The sequence below is a fragment of the Dreissena polymorpha genome, chromosome 6 (assembly GCF_020536995.1).
Source record: "Dreissena polymorpha isolate Duluth1 chromosome 6, UMN_Dpol_1.0, whole genome shotgun sequence".
Taxonomy (NCBI): Eukaryota; Metazoa; Mollusca; class Bivalvia; order Myida; family Dreissenidae; genus Dreissena; species Dreissena polymorpha.
In genome coordinates this window covers 19286376-19302045 of record NC_068360.1, presented here as the reverse complement: position 1 = coordinate 19302045, position 15670 = coordinate 19286376, and the positions used below count along the sequence as shown (strand labels likewise).

Here is a 15670-nt window from a genome sequence, read left to right as displayed (position 1 = left end):
CAAACATCATTGAATTAGGATGAGGATAAGCAGGTGTTTTCAAATATAAATGAATACATGGCGTTTGACGAAGTTTCAAGTAAATGATCATAACTAATGCTGGACAGGTGTGTATCGTAAGATTCAAACAATCTTGGGTTTTCAATGATGGTGGGGTATCTAACGTAACACCCTCCATTCTTAATGACAAATGTTGAGATATAATTGTTAATACGTCCCCTAATGTTATTCGCAACTCTATTGCTATCAATAAAACGCTATGTTAAAAAGGGGTAGCATTTGAGAAAATACCAACGTAGTACTTGGAATGAATTGTTGTAGATTACAAACAATTGATTTAAAATGGTACGATTAGTGTTATTCGAGTAAAGTGCGTATAAATTTACATAGGTGATCTAAACGCATACCACCTCTAAAAAAATCCCATGTGATTTTAAGCCCCAAACCTTGGAGACCATGATCAGTGCCCCCTTCTTTTTCTTGTGCCCTATGGAATGCGTCCCTGACGATAGATGAACCGACAATCCAAACGTAAATGGTGTTCCCTACAAGAATCCGATACATTATAGTTTATTTCAACATATATTAGACTTTAAGCGCTTGAGTACAAACATATTACAACAAAGTATTTACTCAGATGGTTAATGACGTTCAGAATATTTTTAAGAATTTTTTACTGAACCATTTTGAAGTTCTTAATACATAAATTAGATACACTTTATCGTTTTGTTTTGTATTTTTTAAATTAAACAGATAAATATATGTAAGTAAATGGAGAGAAACTATTGATAACAGAAGTCAGCTCTTAATTTAAAAGCGTTAAAAACAAAAGATAATTTCGTACACTTTTTTTCATTGTCAGTCTGTAAGGGGTCAATAAACTTGATTATGTTTGTGATCTTCCAGTAATGTGCATTTATATACTTCTTATATACGGATATATAATATATATCCCCCCCAATCTTCGGAGACCAAGATCAGTGCCCCCTGCCCTTTCTTTTGCCCTATGGAATGCCTCCCTGACGATAGATGAACCGACAATCCAAAAGTGAATATAAACGCTATAATATAATATATACAATAATACATATTTTATAAAATATGTATTTTTATCATATAAAAATATAAAACAATAATGCTTGTCATGATGTGATTTTATCAATTCAATGCATTTATGACAATGCATTTATATACGAAACTTCCAAAGAAAATTTAAGGTTATAGTCATGTCGTAATTAAGTTCCAATATAACCATGTATTACTTAGGGTCTATTATAATCGTATAAAATACTTATGTTCCGAAATAATCATAACATAAACTCTGAGCTGGAATGCTTTATATGATATGTTGACGATGCCATCCTTATCACCATTATTCCTGTATTTTCTTATATTGTGCAATACGTGAAACATTATCTTTATAAGGTTTTTCCAGGATTAAGTCCCAGTTCCGGTAGAGAACCGGCATCAGTTTATCTACCAATAACAATACATATGGATTTATTTAAAGCTAAAGGTGATTGCCGTGCTTTTAACCATAAGCCATTTGGCAGATCGGTATCTTTATAATTTTGAAATACGAGACATGCTCTGAGCTTGAGCGCTTTATACAATAATTTATAGTAATAGTAAGTGTGAATTTATTTCAAGCTAAAAATGATATTCGTACTTAACCAGATCGCTATCTTTATATTTTTGAAAAGCCAAAAGTGTTTTAGATGGTATACAGCATCAGATTTTTTATGCGCATTTATAGAACAGACAGAGCTAAAAAAATATTCTTTCTACAATTAGAATTGATGTGCCTTAAATAATTTTCTTTACATGATAGTTGGCCCGTAGAAATATCAACACAAGTTAAACAACAATATTTATGCAAACCTTTACGTTCTATCTTCTTTTTACAAAATGGCAAATTAAAAACATTTCATGCACATGGCAATATTCTCATCCAGATCAGAATATTGTGACAAATTAAACTACTTTAACACGGCCCGTATTGAAATATATATATTTTTTAAATCTCTCAAAATTCTTTGTTCAATAGTTATTGTGCCCTATACTAACGTATTCATGTCTATGCTTTATATGCATCAATCGCCATGTTCCCCTGGATTTAATAACCAAAACGGAAGCCCCTTCGTAAATAAACTTGAAGCGCCACCGATTCTAAAGAATGAGATTTGAGCCTCCGATCGACAAGACCCGCTAATACAACCGTTCTTTTCAGCACGGCATTAAATTGGGAAGTTGTCAAAGGGCCATGACAAAACAGGGGTTTTCGAGTTAATTTCGATGTTGATAATCGCACCGGCCCGCCGTTGGTTCTTTTTTGAAGATCGTATATAAATACTTAGAGAATTGTTTCCAACATTAACATCTTCGTAACAAACAACCCTTTGTTTTGATCTGAGGTTAGGCAGTGCGAATTCAACCACGCGTAGTAATGCGATATAAGCAAATGAGAATGCGGCAGCAAACAATTTTTCCTCATATTGTGAGCGACAGACATGTCTGAGATTCTTTGATACCAATTTCAGCACCGCGGGAGATATCGGATGACGGAAGTCCGATGTTTTCCGTGATCGGTTTAAACATTTGACGAACAATTTAGTTCCGGCTACAATCTTCTGTGTTGTTTATTTTATTGTAATAACTGATAGCCGAAATATGTAAGCTAGCGGTCGAATGCGCATACTGGCAAAGTGACAAAAAGGCAATGTACTGGGTGACCATTTCTAAAGTTGTTGTAACATTTTACGTTAGATTAGATTGGAGAATTGATAACGCGTTTGCCGTGCGATTAAAACATATATGATGCTGTTTCGTATTAACTATACGTTTTTGTTTCAGATATGCCCGCCCGAACTTTCTAGGCGATCTCTAACTGACTAGCTGACTGAACCCATTGGAACGGCAGTTGGTGATTGATTAACGCACGGTTATCGCTCGGCGATCGCCCGACATCGGATTGATTGTACGTGTATCGGCAAAAGTCAAAGTATTTCCCAGGGGCATATACATCGGCCGGCGACCGTCTGATTGCCGGAGGGCCTCCGCACTGTGACCAGCGGACGTCGGACGGCACTCGTTATGATACATGAACAATGAATCCGATTTCCGGCGCAAGCCGGGCGATTACCGTGCCTTGATCGTCCGATCTTTTTCGATCTCAACTCGGTTACTTTCCGGGCCCGTTGTAGGGTAGATTTTTACTTGAGATTAGAAATTTATCCGGACGCGGCCCGATGCTACAAAATTACCCAGTGTACGTGCGATCATCGGCCCGGCGCCAGCCAATTGGTGGAAAAATACGTCGTTCGCTGGTCAGACGGCGATCGGTTTCTATTTGTGACTGAGGTATTAAACTTTGCCGCTCATCGGACGGCGGACGGCTTAGGTGTGTCCATTCTTCCCGATGCCTGGAGATCGCACACATCGGTCGGCGACCGGATTATTTTTTACTGAGACATTACGCATGTATGCTCCCTTGCCCAAGTAACATATTTTCATATTTCATGGGCTGAACTCTGATTAGATATAGTCGTCATATTTTGAACTTTGTTTTTATAGATACACTTTATACAGCAAAAATACCAAGAAAAAGACAGATTTACTGTTTACTTTTTGAAATTAAAATAAAAATGCAACATACATGATTCGTATTTTCAGAAGTAAATCGCCCAATTTAGCCATAACGTTGTTTTAATTTTAAAAATTGAAGAATGTGCATAAAAATTGCAACATATTTAACAATAAACATAGCTTATATGCTATATTAAATCAAATTACGTTAGAAAATAAATACAACGCATCGCAAACAGTTTGCATTGTCGGTAGGATTTGAACCTGCGCGGGAAAATCCCAAAATAGTTTTAGTCTATCGGCTTAACCACTCGGCCACGACAGCTTCACATGAGTGCCTGCTTAAATTAGATATCCATAAGTAAACAGGTAAAAAGGCTCTTCAATCTTCGAAGAAATCGCGGGAAATCATTACAGTGGCGCTACCTTAATAGGCGTTCGGCCTAATTCCCAAAGTCTTCCTGACATCTGCACGTGGTGATTTTCCGAATGACCTGAAATCGTGCTGTTTCTTAAGACCACATGGACGAACACGAGGTATATTATTAATTTTAATCTTATGCCTATATCAAAACATGAACTGTTACGTATATCCGTGTTGACCACGTTTTTTTGTACGAATACATCTAAATTTTGTAAATATATATTGTGTTTATATCGTAGCAAACAAAAACAAATTAAAAACCGAAAATTAGAAATAGCTAGCACATTTACAGATTTACAAGACCCCGTGCTCACGACGACGAGCTGTGTAATTTATTTTTCATCTCTCTAACAGGATTAAAAAAAGACAATTCTGGATAAGAAATAACTGTGACTGCAATTTACCATGCAAGAAAACATGATTGAATAAACACAACCGTCAAAGAAACTTAACAAAAATAATTTTAAAATAATTTTTCAAAACACATTTCTAAATAAGCAATGAATGCCACTTACTCAGCAATGAGACAACAGGGTAAAAGAGACAACAAGTGGAATTGCAGCCCCATTATATACTTTGGTTCAGGCTAACTCTTATATGACAGATAACTCGTATAATATTAATATAGTTAAAATAGCTTGTGTTGGATGAAATGGTTTATTCTGAAGCGCATAAACATACATTATATTTTGCGAAAACAAATAAATTAAGGACAATAGCTAAAAACAGCTATATGAATATTTATATTATGTGCAATATGCACGTCTTCTAAATGTCTTCAATCAATAACAGACGTGTTATTTTGTTTTCCCTTTAACAATGATGCATATAAAAGAGATTTAAAATTAACAAAGGGCGATAACGCAACGCGTTAAATACTTCAAATGTAGGTATTGCTCTAAACAGAGTCTTGTTTTAAGCCATTATATGAAGATTAATTTATTGAATACGATCACTTATTCGGAGATATTCTCCACACTATAAACGACTTTACGGGAAATAAGCCATGGGCAATAACTCCACAAATTCAACACGTATTCGTGAACAACGTCTCGTGGTTCTTCAATTCTGCATTTTCTCTCAATGTCCTTTACCGATGCACACTTTGTTATGTAAATAGATTTGATACTAAGATAGTTATGCTCCGCTAAAGGAAGATTGACTTAAAGCCAATCACTATGTATATCTGTATTATACAGTTGTGGTTTGTTAACCCTTTCATTATATTAACTAAATGAGTTATGCTCAATAAGAGAAGCGGAACGGAATAAGGGACGGATGGTCGGACGGAAGGACAGACTATGCGTTAACTACGTGCCGCCCTATGTAGGGGGGCATAATGATATATTGACCGAGTTGGAAAGACTGTTATGTGTTATGGTTTGCCAAATTTAGGTCATTAGGCTTAAAAGTGTGATGATGAAGATACTAAAGAAGCCAAATAATATGACACTTTAGAAGTCTGTTTTTAATTATAAATTCGAAATGCAGTTCAAACTTTTCTTAATTTATTTTAAATAGTAACTGTTATTGTATATTTTACTTATTAAGATTGTTGTGAATAACTGTTGACCAAATCTTTATGAAGCTTACCCATTTTTCCTATGATATATAAATAATTGATTTTGTTTCGTTAAAAACATGGTAGCACGGGGCATGTTGCAAATTTCGTTATATTACATTCATTATGCCTATTGTCAAAATTTTTAAACACTCCAGACACTATATTTATTGTTGAATCATTATGACTATTGTCCACAACCTTTGTTCTAATGATACCTCGTTCAAAATAGGTCTACGTGGGTTCGACAATTAATTAATTAGGTCAAATTGAAGAACACGCTGTTGACATTTTCTGAGTCACTATTTTTGCCGTTTAACACTTAAACTTTCTCAGAATATTATTTTTATTTAACGTTTAGTCTTATTAAAAAAATAATCCCGGTCCATTGAAAAAGATGACGGCTATCTGAGAAAATGGTTAAACACCTTTACAAGTGTCATCAATGTATTGGGGTAGATTGTCTTGTATTGCTATTTGGAACACATAAATAAATTACTTTTTACCCAATGATAATGAAATATTCACATATTTGTTTTCTTCTTATTATCCGCATATTTAAGAAAATTGTTCCTGTACATAAGAAAAGATACTCGCCAAGTACAAGTAATTCAACAATTTTCCTCATAGGACTCAAGTAACACTTGTATGGCGTCTCATGTCCTTGAACTTTTTTATGGTTCTCTAACAAAATGAATAATGCTACCGGTTATCAAAACGGTCATTAAAAGCCGTATTCATTTTACTTGGTATGACTAGTGTTTTAGCTTAGATACATTTTGGGCTATGTGGGTTACAAAACAGGTCAGAAGACATAGTTATGGTCTCATCATCAAAACAAGGGTACATCGCATGTAGTTTCAATCGGATGTCCGGTAAGCGCCCTATTGCTTATTGGCTCGATTGTGTTTAGTTTTATTATTGAAGAAAACAATCAGAGATTATAATGCACATGACAAACATGGCAAATTACATAATCATGTTCATTATAAATGCTTTCTACTTGTAACGATGTGGTTACTGTACACGCATACGTTGGGGAGATGCAAAACTGATGGGCAGCCGAATCATCTTCCTGGAAATAATCTGTAATCTGTTTGTATATGGCATTTTTCATATTCTTTTAATAGTTTAACAGTTTGTGTTTTATCCAGGTTTGCCCTTACAGTTAGAACTCCTCTCCTTATAGTTCACACAACCCCAAGAATAGTTTTAGTTCGTAAGCATTAAAGCAATTGAGTCCAGGGCATATATTTTTTCCCAAAAAACAAAAACATGAAGTCGGTATTAGTTTCAAGATAACAATGACAACATCATCTTGCTGTGAAAATATCTCCTTTATTTTTCCGACGTGATTCGACGTGTTTGTGGTGACCTTTAGTGACTTTAGTGACGTTTGTCCTTCGTTCGACGTGTATCGTCCGTCGTCAAGCTTTTCTATGTGACCAATCTTAGGACAAATGTATTGCAAATAATTCATGAGCATCGGATAAAATATTTGTCCAAAAAGATATCTCGGCCGAGATTGCAACCAGCTGTCATTAAACTTGCTCCGAGCATTTGTATCGTGGTCAATGCTGAATATGAGCGCCTTAGGGAATTGGCTCGCTTGATTAAATGACTCCACTGTTCCTGTTCATGTTCATAAATGTATTTTTCGACGCTGAGCGCTAGTTCGGTTGTGAAGCAATGCGCTTTTGATATATGTATTGATACATCGTTTGGCCAGTAAACATGTTTCGATGATTTTGTGGTTAGACCTATCAGATCGAACGTTCGAATGTTTGTGTTCAAGATGGTTGAAATAGGCTCGGTTGTTTTCAGCTAAATAAATGTAAAGGACTTGGTTTTATTCACTTCTTAGCGTCGGGTATAAGGATCTGGGAAAAAGAATTTCACTAGTAAAAGTGTAATAAGTCAAAACTAACTGGTCCTTTATCACGAGTTGACATTACAATGAGCTAAGTTATACCAAAGTTAAAATAAGCTTTACTAAGTCTTTGAAACGGCCCGTACATTGGGACACCACGTGGTTGACCGAGAAAAACAACTGTCCTCTAGACCTTGAATAGTTAGTTGGCGATACGTATTTGACGGACAAGAATGTCCCCTATTGGCCGGAAAACATGAACTGAAGGGGTGGCAAGCACCGAAGTTGACACACACATGTTCAGCTATACAATTAATACCAAATCGACATGAATTGTTTAGGAAGTCACAACTGATGTACCGTCTCGTTTGCCTTTGTGTTCAAGATGGTTGAAATAGGCTCGGTTGTTTTCAGCTAAATAAATGTAAAGGCCTTGGTTTTATTCACTTCTTAGCGTCGGGTATAAGGATCTGGGAAAAAGAATTTCACTAGTAAAAGTGTAATAAGTCAAAACTAACTGGTCCTTTATCACGAGTTGACATTACAATGAGCTAAGTTATACCAAAGTTAAAATAAGCTTTACTAAGTCTTTGAAACGGCCCGTACACCACGTGGTTGACCGAGAAAAACAACTGTCCTCTAGACCTTGAATAGTTAGTTGGCGATACGTATTTGACGGACAAGAATGTCCCCTATTGGCCGGAAAACATGAACTGAAGGGGTGGCAAGCACCGAAGTTGACACACACATGTTCAGCTATACAATTAATACCAAATCGACATGAATTGTTTAGGAAGTCACAACTGATGTACCGTCTCGTTTGCCTTTGTGCGACACTCGTTTCTCTGAATGGCATGAACGTACGCCACAAATAATGATTGAGCGCCGATAATGAAGTAGGCTTGACCACCTGTCTAGACCGAAACTGTTGATCATATTCCCTTTAAACAGTCCCATCATGCCGTGTTGCACACTCTCTAATAGTATAAACAGAATACGATATTTCATGAAGCCTCTGAGGGTCAGCAGATAAATATATATCTATGAAAATAATTAATGTATCAGACCAACGTTCGATAGATCTTTGAATGCCTTGGGACGACTTTCTAACGACCCATTATTCAAAACGAAAACAGGTCCCCCATTTGTGTAATCTCAACTGCCCACTTGATCAATTGTCGCATAGTCGGCGGAACACAATAACGAACACAAGTCCATACAGCTTTCATTGATATTTTTGTTGTTGATTTAGCTTTAATACCAACGCTTTCCAAGGTTCGTAAAATTCAAGCTAAAAATTGTCTTGCGTGTACAACCTTTCCTTTCTGAAGTGAATAATGAGCGCTATCTGACTATCAATCAAACATGGCCGTATTCAACTTTTAATTAGTGAACATTGTTCGCCCATGGCCCTAAGCTGAAGTTTATTCGGCGTTGTAGGATCGACCACTGTCCAAGTTCCGCTACGGCTTGCCTCCCTCGTCTTCGCACGCCGCGACCTCATCCCGGCATTGTTGACTAAGTTATGTGGTTATGTGTAAACACGTTTTTTTCAGTCAAAGCTATTTAGCAAAGGGCAGGATATGTAGAAACCGAAGCCTTTATACCGTATTGATGATTTCACACAGTTAATACTGAACTCGATTTCATTCATGAATTATTGTCGTCTGTATCTTATTATCGATACGAGATTTAAACTTTTATCTTAAACCGAAGATACGTATTTGCTACTTCCAAAAAATAAATAAAATCTTAAAGAAATTGATAATTATTATTTTAATTTACGCTCGTGTGTGACGAGGCAGGTGGCAGAATACCCATTAGACAATCGAGTATCATTTCATCTATTGAACCTGGTTTGAGTAAAAACATTGAACTATTTATCATAACGGTAATTTTATGCTTTTATTCAGTGTCAGGCTAATTTTATGTATCCAGAAACCACTTGTGCCTAAACCTTGGAATTAATCATGTTTTATAAATGCAATAAATTGTAGTGATATTTGCTTCAAAAAACGATTACAAAATATAAGTATATGCCGGGATCTGTCAAGAAATGGCCAAATTACGTACAGTCATATTTATCAAATAGTGCTTATCCGCATCTAAAAAGGTAGGAAAAAAGGATCAAATTCGTCGGTACAAACTAAGCTGACCCAATTTTTCTACGAATGATTAATGCACTCAAATGATCACTTTGGGTACCGCATGTGATTTGAAAGGATTTTAAATACGCAATCTGTATTATCTTCAACAATCGAGCCAATTTGATAATAATTTCGGATTAGGTTGACGAGCACATTCATCGTCCTTCTGAGAGATATTCTCTAAGACGTTTGTCCGCTTTGGAACAACACGTTTTCAAAATTCATCCGATATCATTTGAAGGAATTATGGGATCATTATGATTATAATTGACAAATACATATAAATAAAATATTAATTGATTGTGGGAAATAGGCGCATGCGTTAGTGCTATTAATTCAATACGCATGGAAGGTGACACACCAGATGTGAAAGTTGTTTAAGGGCATTCATAGGCGAAACATTAGAAATCTTTTGCACCGAACCATATACTCGGGTTAATTCTAATGTCCCGATTAAATGAATTTAGGCGTATGCAACGAGCTGGGGCGTATATGATTTGCGCAGATTGTACCGTCAGTGCGCATATTGAACAACTTTTTTCCTGAAATACTTTACCAAATGTGTTTCTACAATCTAAAATCAACATTTTTTTTGTTACAAATTAAAATGAAAACATTTCAAGACACATTACGATAATGCATACAATCTCATCTGAGACATGATTTGATAAACATGTTTGCAATATAAAAGGGAAAATATACTGTGTGATTTGTTAAAGTTTAGGACCAAAGTCTGCATTTCTAAATTGGTTTTCAACGCTCAGTGCGTTCTTTGTCTTTATCAATATAACGCGAGTATCGTGTAATAACGGGCGAGAAGAAGCAGGGGCTGCAGGAGTCGCGGCCCCGCCTCAGAATGTTTGAATTGCGCTAAAAAATATTTTAGAAAATCATCATAACTTATGAGGTATTATCGCTGGTCAGTTACTGTTACGAAAGTATGCCCGCCTCTTGAGTTAGATTGAGGAAACGGCTACTATTAATTGGGCTTGGGAGTGGTGTTCTCTGATCACAACAATTAAAAACTGTGAGGACCTTCACGAAGAAAATCTGTAGAATAATACACATTGTTTTTATACAATTTGTTCGACGTAATGGCAAAACAAAAAAAAATCACAGTTTGCGCGTTTACATCAATAATAGGTCCCGATATAAATTATTTAATTCTCATCATAAATATTCACATAACACATGAGCCAGTTTTTAAACCATCCATTTGCCAGTTATTAAACGTTGACAACTACAGCCATGTAAAATGAAAATGTCTCTGACTTTGCTCAGTCCGTGATAACTGCGAGTCTTTTGTCAAATTCGCATACGTATAAAATTAGAAAGTGTTTTTAACTTAACTCAAATATATCATGGTGTAGGATCACGTTACTTTTTGGGGTTCCACCTTTTAACTGTAATGATTTAAACACGACGGTAAGTGGTGCTATATTTATAATAACTTTTTAAAACACGAATTTTAACTATTGCATAAAAGACAGATTTTTATGCAGCTTGTGGCAATGTGAAATACATCAGAATTACGTTTTTAATAAGCATATATTCTTGTTCAAAAATTCCATTTTACTGCATTCATTGTACACGATTATGTTTCACGCAACATGAAATTATGTCACCAATTTCAGACGAATTCAAGGATTTATTCTTATACCTTAAGATATTGGCACACGCTGCAAGAAAAACTGTCGTGTATGCACTGTAGATTTATACAAATGTATTTCAATAACTTGAGATATTTGCAAAAATAAAGTTCTTAAAGGTGTGATTACATTCTGTCCAGCCCGTGTGAAAACCGCTGAAACCCCCGTTGATTCTGCACCCTGATATTCAATCATTAAATATTAGGGCAAACTACACTTTGAGTACTCTGAAATTGCACTTAAAATGAAATCAATTAGCTCTTGCAATCAAGCAAACCGTATCTAATCGATTACAGACGTTTTCAAACAGGTGAGTCCATGCTGTTGTAATAAGGGTCTTCCTTTACAGTTTATCGCTTCACCTTTTTAACATGTCGAGTGGCTAATTAAAAGATGCCACTCGACTTCACTGAAGTAAAGCGGGATATCGTCTGCGACAAGCCATGACGTCCTGGGGAGAAAAGCCAGGATAAAATGTTCTTTCATTAAATCGAACATGCAGCTTTTTTACTGTTTCATTATTAAATACAATTTTCACTAAAATAGATTTTCTAAACCAAACTAAATATGTAAATATATGTAATAACTTAAATGACAGTTAAAATAACATGTGTGTGTTAATCCTGCATATTCGATTAATTAAAGGACTTAGCTGATCTTTAAATATGGAAAAAAAACTATGTTTTATGAATCGCTGAGTTAAAAGAAAAACCAGGAACGTCTTGGTAAAATAAAAAGTTTAACTTCAGAAAGAATCTGTTCAGGCAGAAATACTCTTTCCGCACCAACCCCATCCGAGGCCCCAATGTTTCTTAGCTTCCTACGCACCTAAAATGTGTGCAACTATAGCTCGTGGAAGGACCATACACAACTCCGATCACATGGGTCGTTGAATACAAGACTCGCATCTCACTACAAACTTTATTATGCAAATAAATGCACTTCCGGCAATGAAAATGCAAGCACGGAAAGTGCTACACAAGCATGCCCAATATGGTTTATTATAAATGAATATAGATACTTTGCTTTAACAAGTGTATTCGGATATAATTTCTGCAATGCATTTGTATCAGTGTGTGCATATAGTAAGAACCCGACTAGTTATTGTAGTTTTATACGGGTAAATGTGGGTTACTAATAATGCCGGAATTGCATATATATTAAATTATCAAATATTTGTAGTGAAAACATTTACTTTCGTGCGTAAGTACAGTCTAACTAAAAATGATATTCAAAACAAACGACTTATAATGTTTAAAGTGATAATACCAAACACGCTTGTCAGATAGATAATGACTTTTCAATAAAAGCATATATGTACATTAGTAAGTCAGACTTACTGCAATAAAAAATAGTGACCGATCTACAGTCATATAATGAATAACATAAGAAGGGAACATATATGTACATGTAATATTGATTAAAATTCGTTTGTACATAAAACAGAAGAAATTGACTTTTTAGTAAGTGTTCATTTGATATTTCGTTTCAAATTGTTTGGTTATTTATTAGTTTTTTATCATATATTAAATAAACCCAGCGAGACATAACCATAACCGAAAGCTATTTAAATACCATACAACGATATATAGCAACAGCATTAATAAGAAAACAAATACTCATAAAACATGCATTTTATACCATTTTAAATTGATATTCTTTTTCATATAAAAACTTCTTTATATATATCATGCAGATATGCGTGAATAACCTTAATCTAACAAACGAATTTACAATAAAAATAGAGTCGAAACACATCTAAGAAAGCACACAATTGACGTCTTCTTCCTCACGAAGTGTAGTGGGCTGCATTGCATCATCTTGTGGTTATACATGGATCAATGTGCAGGAAAATGAATTATATCTGACCGAATCTGTATACAACTTGCTCAATCCCGTAGCGCGCACCCATACCATGTCTCCCATGGCAACAGCTGCTGATACCTGCATAGTAACACATGGATAAGCACCGCCTGAATCATAGTGAGTTGACCTCTGTAATGTCTTGCCTCCATGCACGATTTCAAGCTGACCATATTTCTGGTAATGCACACAATTCTGGACAGTAAACAGATATATTCCAGTGATCGAAGCTGTGAATTTTCCTGTTGAAGGATCATAACCCTGACCTTCGTTTACCTCAACTGTCGGGTAGACAACATCCTGGCCACCTGAAAGGTCTGTGGTGCCGGCCGTAATGCGCGAACGAAAGTGAATTGAAGGGTCTTTTATCTGATCTGAAATAAAGAAAATATATTCTTTACAAACACTGCAAAGGCACATATGATTATTGTATTCGAGATTTTGAAAACTCTGTATAATATTTCAATTGATACAATTTGTTGTGTTTTTTCAGTAAAATAATTGTTGCGCTTAAAAATAAATGAGAATAATTATGTAATAATACATGAGAAAACAAACAGTTATTGTTTATGAACCGCTAATAAAATAATTAAAATAAAAAAAGTAAAATACAAATGTCAACATGTTCCTTTTATACGAAGTCATATTTGATTTTATATGGAATTTACAACATGCGTGCATATTTTTAATATTAGTTGTCAAGATAATGATTATGTCGCCCTATCGCTTCATTGTTTTTTTTAATGACGCAATAGCTATAAATCCTTGTTTATCACGCAAATGGATTAGTGTTTTGGTCTTTAAACTTAAAGTGGCATATTGACGGTAAATATAGGCAATATTTTGAACAGCAAAATGTTCTTCTGTTCAATAATATATTAATTAAGTAACTATGACATATTGAAAAACAAATTATTTGCTTTAGTGTATACATTGATTAAACAATGTTTTGATGCATGCCTCGATATGAATCTAAAAGAAGTATCTCGTCATGAACTAGCTTAGGAAAAATGCGACACTCATGTACTGGTAAAAAAAGGCTAACCTATATATAATCATTCAAAAATCACATTGTATAGCACTCGTTATTATCTTAATTAAACTACGATTAGTCTATAAAATGGGCTAGCGTTGGTTGTTCCGAGGTTAACGCGTTTTTCTTTTTTCAAAAGGAGAGCAAAACCTTGGAAAGGTTTATTTAAGCTATTCAATGAAGTATCCGATTATCTATGTGCTGGTAGGATTTTACACTACTTACTGCACGGTCATATTTATTTTCATGAATACGTGATATTTAAAATATTCTCAGCAGTTTGCTTCTCTTAAAAATGCATTAATCGATTTATACATATAAATTGTATCACGGTGAAGTGTTTGTCGAATGCTATTCCATCCGGGACCGGCTAGCTCGACTCATATAGTGAGGGGATCGAATCCCAACATGGCCACATCTATGAATGAATTTGACTCAAGATTGGAGTGGAGAAAATCAATGCATACAATATTACGACGTTTCAATTTTGTGTTGCGATTTGTTTATCACGGTATATAATAAACAGTAACGCGAACGTTAAACGAGTGTCTATTGTAACCTTGTAAGATATATATTTTTTCCGCATCGTCGCAACAAAACGCATTTCATAATATATTACCGAGAACCTGATTCCGTAAAAGAACAAATATATGTATTGTTGTTTAAATTTTCGAATCCTTGTGTATATCTTGCAGAATGTGCATAATATATGATCTTTCAGCAGCTTAATAAGTATATATCTCCATAATTTAACAATCTTACAACATTGTCGCTACCAGTGTATGTGGAGATTAAGTGTTATTGTTTGCTCTTTCGTGAAATATAGAATTGTATTGGTGACAGACAGTAAAATTTAAGTAAAAATATGAAACAAGCTAAATTTTTACTTGAATGAAAATAAATGGACATTTGCAACAACATTTTAAATATTTCACCGTCTGTTAAGATTTTTTTATTTATTTATCGCACTTAAGCATTCCGTTAGTATTTTAGTTTTGGTTGTTGGTGAAGAGTCTATATTTACTTCAAACATTGCTTTAATGTAACCACTCATGAAATAAAATGTGATCATACACCGAAAGCAGCACACTTATATTACCTCTTTTGGCAAACGTGATTTGCATTTTAAATTAAACCCGCCCATCTCATTTATGGTATAAACCTTATTGGTATACGTACCTTTGAGGATGTTGAATTGGTTTACGAGTTGCTGTACCGTCACAGTTGCATTTTCTTTGATATCTGAAGCAGCTTTAACCATTGCGCCAATATTTGCAGCCAATGTCGCGTTCATATTTTGAGAGGCATTGTTAACAAAATCACTTAATGTAGATTCTATTTCGGTTTGTTTCTTTGCCATGACTGCAAACGTAGAATCCACTTTTGCTTTCCCATCTTCTAATTGTTTTAACGCATCCACAACTTTGGCGTTCGTTTTCAGTATATCATTCAGAGTGGTTTCAAGAGCCAGTTCGTTTCTAAGGACTCGTTCAAGTAAACGCTCTTCATAGTCATATCTCGAGCATATCGGGCTCGAG

The 15670-nt window shown here is 35.0% G+C and overlaps 1 protein-coding gene across 3 annotated transcripts in view; it reads right to left on the bottom strand.

The window, feature by feature from the left end:
* The window catches only part of LOC127834035 (intraflagellar transport protein 80 homolog), a 101332-nt gene that overhangs the window by 23978 nt on the left and 61684 nt on the right, over positions 1–15670 (bottom strand). The gene's annotated exons all lie outside the window — the stretch shown is intronic.